The sequence below is a fragment of the Zonotrichia leucophrys genome, chromosome 1A (assembly GCF_028769735.1).
Source record: "Zonotrichia leucophrys gambelii isolate GWCS_2022_RI chromosome 1A, RI_Zleu_2.0, whole genome shotgun sequence".
In the NCBI taxonomy this organism is placed as follows: Eukaryota; Metazoa; Chordata; class Aves; order Passeriformes; family Passerellidae; genus Zonotrichia; species Zonotrichia leucophrys.
The window spans coordinates 10,762,744-10,771,990 of NC_088170.1; the positions used below are offsets into that span (position 1 = coordinate 10,762,744).

Genomic DNA, 9,247 nt, shown 5'->3' on the forward strand with positions numbered 1-9,247 from the left:
CCATGTTATTGTGCAGTAAAAATGATTAGATTACAGAGAAATAAAATCTCAGTATTTGCTGTTACATAAGAATGGCTTTGCTGAAGGAGGCACTGGTCAAAGTATCATCTAGATTCTGAGAGAAAATTAATTTCTTTTTTCCCCTATTTATTAGAAGAGGCATATTCAAGATATACCAAGAAGTAGAGTGAGATAGTAGAGTTGTTAGTGTGAAAACAGAGAGTCCTTCTCCTGCAAAAGGATAGCAGAGCACACATGATGTCTAAAGGACATCATGAAACTTTGCCCTCAAGAACCCCAAGTTGCTTGACTTCCTCATAAAAAAATTCTCACACCATTACCAAGGAAGCAGAAATGACCAAGCTGAAATCTGTTTCCCTCTCTCCTTCATCTCCTTGTCACTAGCCTTGTTGTTTTTAAGGGGAAATGCAAATGAAGGGAGCTCACAGCCACTGCAACACCCCTGGCAACACAAGGTAATACAAGCAAGAAGGAATCCAGGAGCTCCAGCCCCAGAGTTGTCAGAGGGAACCAAAGGAATAACCTCATCAGCTGACAGCAACAGCAAAGCCCCGTTTTCCCTGTGGTTTATCTGCTAGTGGAAAAGGAGCAGGATGTATTTGGCAAACACTGCATTCTCAGTGCAGCAACACGCTGTGCCTGCATTCCCCTTCTCTCCAGGGCTGGCTTTGGGTTTAAGTTCTCTTTTTTTCCTTCCCCATCCACTGGCAGCCGCTGGGCAGGGGCTGAAGGAAGCCCGATGCAGCAGAGGGGAGTGTGACCTCTCTCACAGCTCGGCAGGGCCGGGCTGCAAACGAGATAAGCAGCCTGTTGCTGTGCAGGCACCTCGTGCAGCACTGACATCACTCGGGGACCGGTGCCAGCACCTGTGACAGCTCCTGGTCACACTCCTCTCACAGAGCCTGCGCTCTCCCCCCCGCTCAGCCGAGCAGGCTCTCCTGGTGCACTTTTTAATTGCCTTTGCTAATGACAGATTGTCTGATAGCGAGGAGAGCTGTGATACAGTAACGTGCCTCCTGATGCCCAGGTGGGAAGGAATCCATTGGCTTCTCCTTTCCTGGTAGTTTGAAGGTGTTCCCACCTCTCCTCCGGCCCTCCCCACGGGGCTTTGCCCTTCTGCTTGTACCAGGGCCAGACAAATGAATAATCGGATGTTTGGGGTGGGTGAGGTGATAAGAGGGCTCTTCAGGGGGTAGGGGCACATGGTGGGGCACGGGGACTCAAAGGGAACCAGCCAGAGAAGTTCCACAGCCCCCATTCCTTTCCAGCCACTGCTGATCTTCTCAGTAGACATGTACAACAGTCCTGTCACCATCATATTTTCTGGAAAAATTTCTGCCCAGGATTCTTCTCCTGGGAAGCTGAGAAGCCTCAGAGAAAAATTAAAATATTATCTCATTTGCTTCTCCTGCGTTTTGCTGCTTTGGAAAGTGTTTGGAGATTGTTTATCCAACTGGTGATTGTTTCATTGGTTTCATGTGAATTGCTTTGACTTAATGACCAATCGCAGTCCAGCTGTGTTGGAATTCTGGAAGGAGTCATGAGTTTTTCATTTCATCTTTTTAGCCTTCTGCAAGTATCCTTTCTGTATTCTTTAGTATAGTTTAGTATAGTATTCTTCTATATAATATACTATCATAAAGTAATAAATCAGCCTTCTGAGAACATGGAGTCAGATCCATCATTCCTTCCTCCATCTGAGAACCCCGCATACAATACAGTCCTGTCTACTATCCCAGGGACTGGGAGACAAGTAAATAAGTAGGAACCACTAGTGAGGGAACTGGAACTGTACAAAGGTATTTCTCCCCAAAATCCATTTTGGGAATCAAATGGTAATTACGATTACAAAGCAAAATTAACACACCTCCTATGAAATGTGTATTTAAGAAGCAGCCATTCAACATAAAGCAAGAGGTCATGCCTAAAACCACTCATTTCTGTGAAGAATTAACTTTTTAATTTATAAGAAAGCCCTAAATAAAACTTAAATATAAATATTAACAGTGATAAAGCCAACCTCTCTGAACACAGCACTTGCATTTGGTGAGGGCAGGGTGAGACACAATGCACAGCACCAAGACACACTCAGGTGTTCACAGGCTTAGGTCTATATCTATGTTGCAAAAGTTGTAGGGCACACATATTTCTTTTGTAAGAGACCATGAACAGCAGTAACTTGAATATCTAAACAGTCTGATAGAGAAGTCTCATGCACTAGGAGAAGATTTAATATAGGGGAACTAATAAAAAAGGGCAACATCAAATAATAGAGAGACCAGTTAGTCCATCCATTCCATTAAAAGCAGGACTACCTTCAACATTTTCTCAGGGTCTTGCAGAGTCAAGTTTTGGTAATATTCAGGGCCTCCAGCCTCTCTGGGCACCTCTGTATCTCTCTCAGGTGAAAAACTTTTTGCTCAGACACCACAGGAATTTCCCCTGGTTCAAGTTTTGCCTGGTGCCTTTTGCCATTTCTCTCCAGGCACCTCCCAGCAGCTCTGGTGTCTCTGCAACCCCCATTATGCATCTCAAGGTAACCACAAGGTCCCACCTGAGTCTTCTCTTCTTAAAGCTGAACAAACCCATCTCCCTCAGCCTTCCTTGAACATTGGAACTCCTGCCTACTGACCATATTAGTGGCCACTCACTAACACTGCTCCAGTTTATCAGTGCTTTTATCAATACCTTTTAGGAGCCAGAACCAGGTGCATTACACCAGGTGTAGTCTCACAAGCTCTTAGCAGGGAACAATTCCTGCCCTGGCCTGTCAGCTGTGCTGGCATCATTGCACCTCACGTCAGGGGTGGTTGGCTCTCCTTGTTGAAGTGGCACATTTTTGACTCCTGTTCAGCTTCATGTCCATCAAGACCTCCAAGTGCTTTTAGTTTAAGCTGATTGCCAGCCAACCAGTCCACAGCTTGTACTGTTGCATGAGGTTATTATTGCACAGCTGCAGGACTTTGCCTTCTTATATTTCATGCCTCTCTCATCCAATTTCTCCAGTTTGTTCATGTCCCCCTGAATGACAGCAGCCTTGCCCTCCAGCATATAGTACTCCCAATATACAAAATAACTGGAAGCAACATCATGGAAGAGATGATAGCAGCTTAATGGTACTGTATAAACTCAGAAAGTGCAGGATTGACAGCTCTGTTATATTCATCCTCCTGCTGGAAAACAGCCTGTGCTGCTGTCCTTCACAGAGCAGTTGATGCCCTTACTTTTCAAGATGAAACCAAAGGATGATGCAGTTTACAGAAGAAGCTTAAAGAATTCCTGTGAGAAGCTTTAGCAAGGACTAGTAGAATTAAGATGCCTTTTTATCTCTACCTTCTGTCCCAGAAATCAAAATTATTAGCATAGCCCAAGGCATGAAGCACATCATGCAATCTGGGAAAAAAGATGCACTTTCCTGTGACCTTAACTGAGTCACATAGGTCAGGCAGCAAAAATGAGCTGCTTAAAATAACAACAAAGTAGAACTTCCCTGCATTTGCCCATAGGAAAAATAAAAAAGGGAAAACACCAAACAGCTACATTTCCTCTTCAGAGCTGCTTATTCATTCAAATAAAAAGACACCTAAGTAACAACAAGCAAGAATTAAGGAGAAGATAACGCTGCATTGTTAGACATGCACAACCTAAATTGCTTAGGGCAAAGGAGAAAGTGGCTCCTCTCCATGAGCTGTGCTGACAACTCTATCTACACCTTCCCCTTGCACACACAGCAGAGGCTTTGACTCAGCCCCTTTGGATTGTCTCTCACCTTATCTTGACACACCACGCAGGAAATCAATACAAATCAATTATTAAACCCGTCAGAAGGAGCTGAGCGCATGCTTAGAAAAACCCAAAGAAAATTGGAAGAAACTTACCAGCTCAAAGAGAAACTCCAACTTCCAGTGCTGAGACCCAGAAGGCAGGAAGAACAACTGTGAGGGCTCACCCACCTGAAGGCTGACAGCTTTATTGAGCAGCCAGAAATCACCTGGAGGGGCAGCAGCTGTGGATCACCCTCCTGTCTCCACCTGCCCAGCCTTCATGCTCTCACAGCTGTTGAGCTGAATAAATCAGGAAAATCCCACCACGTTCAAAGTAAGATCAGAGTTTTCCCTGAGCTCAGAATAGAGTAGGCTATTTAGATCCAGGTTCTGCTGCTATGGGAGAACTGGCAGCACTGTATCAGCTCCACTGGGTACCTTGCCTGCACAAATGGCAGGGACAACCAACTGTGGTGCTCAGGAATCTGGGATACCCTGCAAACTGAGTGTCAGAGACCATTTGCATCACCCAAGGTAGATCTCATCTCTGCAAGAAACACGTTCCTGACATCTGCCTCCCACCAATTTCAGGATTCAGCAGATTCCTGCCTCCCATGGCATCTCTCTGCTCTGAGGAGAAGCTGCTTTGTGCCGCCTGCTCCTAAGAGTGCTCCCTGCTGAGTCTGCAGCCCTCTCCAAGGCTCCTCATGCCAGAAGCACTGTACAAATGCAGGATAGGATGCAATGAATATTTTTGCTAATAAAAAAGCAATTTCAATTTCCTTGAAACCCCAGGATGTCTGCAAGCAGTCTTCTCCAAGGAAAGAAACCATGACCATAAGTTTCATCTTCATCAAAATGAACCCTTTCCTTTAGAGGGCCTCCACTTGCAGCAGCCCTTGCCAGCCTAAAGAACAGAGATGCTGCCACAGACCACTTCGGTGATCAAGTTTTTGGCAGCCAGGTGGGATATCAGCAATCCCCTTCCTTAAATTAGGGCTGGGCTGACTGACTCCAATGCCCTTCCAGTACCCTGCCAGGTAAATGGGGAGGCTTTGGAATCTCTCTGTTTTGTGGGACAGGAGAATGGCTGCTGTCACAAAGCCCCATGAGCTCCTGTCCCGAGATTTAATAAGCAGGACTGGAAGGTTTCTGCTGACTTTTGAGAGTCTTTAATATTCAGTTGCAGGGAGTCATTCCTACAGGAGAAAACAGGCATTCTGTTGGAGTCAGGATCAAGTAGTTTTGCTCCACTATTTACCCTACAGTGTTTCTTCAGAGTAATCATTTAGTACATGGCAATTTCCTTGGGGTTCCTGCCTCCTTGGCTCTTCCTTGTTTGCATATAATCAGAGCCTTTATAGAGCATATATAATCAAGCATACCTTGCTTTCCAAAGAGCCTTTCTTTCTCTTCAGAGGAAAGGCTAACCTTCTCATTTCTCCATTTTCATTCAAAGGGCCATCAAATCCAGGGAACAGAGTCTGTGTAGTGGCAACTCACAGAAGTGCTGGCAGCCAGACCTGACTGAAGGGATTTTTTTTTTTTTTTGGTCCCAGTTTAGCTGCTGGGCCCACTTTACTCTTTGGATGAAAAGTACACCATGCAAGTGCTGTTGGCTTGTTGTTCCTGGGACAGAAAAATAATCAGCCTAACCACAGAGAAATTACACACATTGGCTTGTCAGGCATTTCCTCTCCTCAACTCCATATCTCCTTTTGTTAAAAAAAAAAAAAAAAAAAAAAAAAAAAAAAAAAAAAAAAAAGGGAATGCTAAAATGGGAAAGCAAATCCTTGTTCAGCTTCCATGCACAGTGAACCTGAGCTCCCTTACCTGCCAAATCCAGAAGGACACCCATGTGTTGTTCCCTTCAGAGTGCAAAGCCACTGACTTTGCTTGGCCTCTGCCCCACAGCCACCCAGAAGGACCCAGAGCAAGTGGCAGAGGCTCAATAAAATAGATGTGCCTCACTCTGAAATAGATATGGCAAGATAAGCTGGCGAGGAAGAAGGAGCAAATTTGTCTCCGGCCCCTGTAAAATCCCAGACTGTGTTCTCAGTAATATGATCAGATTTGGGGCTAGATGATCAGATTTGGCAGTTCTAATAGAGTCCATCTGCCAGCACTGTAATTGTAAACACAACCAACATCTGAATATAATAATAATAATGATAAAAAGTAATGTTACCATGGCCCACACCCACTGGGACATCTCATTTTTGCTTTGGCTTTAGGATAAAGGATGATGAGGATGTTTGGACCAACAGCTTCATTTCAGCCAGTGTTTCTGATAAGTCTGTCACCACATTTGTCTCTGGAAAATATTAAGCATAACATAGGGCTCATTCCTAGATAATATACAAGCAGCTTGTTTTTCTCATTTCACCACAAATCTTATTTATATATACATTGCAAATAGATTCATACCACACACACAGCACATCCATGGAGCCTGATTTTCCAATGTTATACTAGGTTTATGATCTTGTAATTCTATAGACTTAGATGAGTTTTACCAGAATAAATCTGGCTACTAAAAAGAAAATATATATTATGGACTTGCACATATTACTTATGCATCAAATCATAAATTAGTATAGGCAGACACCTGGCACAGATGAAATAGTTAAATCTGCCTCCTACTCCTTTTCACAAGACCCTGATTTCAGTTGCTTGCAACTGTAAAGCATTCAGTGTTCAGGCAGGAGTGTTCCCTGTAACATGCTTGCCTAAGGCTAAATATTTTTCAGAAAGTTCCAGCAGAATTAGCCCAGCCATTTGGAGGATGAATTTAGGGAAAACCACAGTGTTTCACTAATATTAAGAAAGACTCTGCCTGCCTTATTTAGAAGTTCTGAAACTTCGAAGCAAGGCTCTCAACCACTGAAAGGAAGCACTGAGCTGTATCCCAGGAGTGGAGGTGCTGCTGCCTTGGAAATCTGTCCACAATCCAAAAGAGAGGTGCCCAAACTCAGCAGGTCACACTCAGCTGTTTCTGTGCACCAGGCCCTCAGTTAGCCACGTGTGGAGAGGAGATCTCTGTGCTCACACAAGGCATCATCACACAGCAAACACCCAGAGGGTGTTTGTAGCCCCATTTACAAGGAGTGATCAGTGCTGAAAGTGTTCTGGGATATGAGCACGTTGTGTTTGCTCTGCAGGCTGCAGTGAACAGAGGCTGCTGAGTTCAGAAGGCCAGAGCTGGCAGCTGGGCAATATGGGCAACCAGCAAACTTTGGAGAAGGACAGAAAAGGGGAGTGAGAAAACTGCCCTAAGTTAAGGCTAAGGCTGTGTGGTTGTGTGGTTTTTTGTTTGCCTGTGGTTTTTTAGTTTGGTTTGGGTTTTGTTTATTTTGTTCTGTTTTTTCAAATAAATAGCTACCAGCAATGCCCTGGTTAGCACTGGCAAAAAATCCCTTCTATTGTCTTTGCTTAGGCAGAGCTACATTAATTTCAGCTGCTCATCTCTAAGGAAATACAGAAATCCTGCAGAACGATGTACTTAGTACATGAGCAATCTTCAGACAACAAAGAAATAGTAAAATTTAGGCTGGATCAGGCCTCTTGAGTTAAAAGCTATAACAGCCCACCACCAATTTAAAGCAGAACCAAGGGCCAAGCAAGGATTTTCTGTAATTCTCTCCTTCTGGGGGGTCACATAAGACAAACCAGCAGCACACACAGGTGGCACCTCTTTCTTGGTGACAGCCCCTAGAGAGTGCAGGTAGAGGGAGGTGACTGCCTTCACCAGAAAAAGAGTGATGGACAGGAGCTGAGACAGGAGGGCTGTGTGTGGATCCATTCTTTCACAGCAATTGGAATCAAAGCTCTTGTTCTCCAGAAGAGCTCTGGGGAATTATCTGAAGAAATCCCTAGCAAAGAAGGTGACCCACCTTCTTCTATCAGTTGGCCACAAAGACCAACAGCTCCCAAACCCTGCAGCCCAGTGGTTCACAGCAAACTCACAGCACACCCTCTTCTTCAAAGAGGATATTCCATCTTTAACATACATTTAATTTGATGTCTAACACATCACTTGCAGAGGAGCTGCTGACCACTCACTACAGCCACTGACAGACATGGGCTGCAGACCACCCTGCCAGAGAAAACAACTTTTCAGTGCTCTGGCTGCACTCTCTTAACTCAAGTGGAGGTCTCTGCTAGATTATCTAAATATCTCAACCATTTTGCTGGCCCCTGCGAGGGTACATATGGTTCCATATGCTGGGAAAGCTGGTTCTTTTCAATTTGCTCCTAAAACAAAGTATATGAATTTATACACAAACCAATGTTAAAAAAGATATTAATGTTGCAGAATCAAGCAGTTAAAAGCCAGGAACTGGCTGACAATGTCTTGGTCACACAAAAGAGAGATCTAAATAAATGTGATTTGATAGCCAAAAAGTGCTCTCAGGAAGACAGGCTAGGTAAATAGAAATAAAAGAATGAGGCCATTTTGCTTGAGAACAGCATATTACATCATGATCATCTTTCCAGACCCTTTCATTCTCTCCTCCCTAAACTTTTGCCAAACTGCAGGTAGGTTTAACACGAAGATTTCACAAAAGGTTAATCTTAGCACTCAAGAAGTAAGCAGAGTTTGAGGTTCAGAGGTGTTTTTCTTTGATCATTTTGAAGAGTTATAATGGTGTAAATTGAGTACCTTAAATTTACCACACCGGAAAGCTGCAGCACTACATCATTCTTCCTGCAATTTTTCTTCCTCTACAAAGATGACATAAATCCCTGTGGTGGGTCTGCTACAGAGTTGGACTTATCAAGCTCAAATCTGATTTCAGCAGAAAAAGGAAAAAAGATTTCAGAAGGAATGTGTTTAGGGTTCTGCAAACAACCCCACATCCCACTCCTGCCCTCTCTCCTTTGTCATCAGACACACTCCAAATAAGTGGAAGATACCTCTTAAGGCACTGCTGAGAACCCATCAGAACCTAGCCTAGAGGAGACATCAGCCAAAATGCTGAACAATGGGCTATACATGGGAGGCTAAAAAATTTAAAACATCCCAAGCCCACCCCCCACCACCTCAAAATTTTAAAATGTGGTAAAAACCACAAAGAATTCATATGAAATCAAAACAAATTCAAACCTTTTTCCCTGAGAACTCCTACAAGCCCTGCACCAGCCTGTCTCCAGCAGGCTTCAGAGGCTTATCTGCAGGCGAGAATGGGCCACTGAAGCAAACACCCTTGAAATCTGGTGACACTGCTCCCACAGTTCCTCTTGGGGGGCTGAGCAGGATTCCCAAATCCCAGCCTGGCTGGAAACTTGTAGAGGAAAGGAGTACAGGAGCAGCACAGGCTGCCAAAGGCTAAATTGGAACAAAGTAAGACAGCCCCCAGCTTATGGCTGGGGTGGGAGTGGAAAGGAGAGGGTGATGAGTAAAGAAAGGCCCATTAAAAATAAAAAACAAGTCTCGGTCCTACCTGTAAAGTTCTGTCTTT

At 44.2% G+C, this 9,247-nt stretch overlaps 1 protein-coding gene across 2 annotated transcripts in view; it reads right to left on the minus strand.

Annotated features, from left to right (window-relative positions):
- Window positions 1-3,954, minus strand: part of TMTC1 (transmembrane O-mannosyltransferase targeting cadherins 1) — a 166,458-nt gene extending 162,504 nt beyond the window's left edge. For both annotated transcript variants that reach the window (XM_064737429.1, XM_064737419.1), the window contains exon 1: window positions 3,900-3,954. The gene's annotated coding sequence lies outside the window, so the exon portion shown is untranslated. The remainder of the gene's footprint in view (window positions 1-3,899) is intronic.
- Window positions 3,955-9,247: the final 5,293 nt, after the last annotated feature.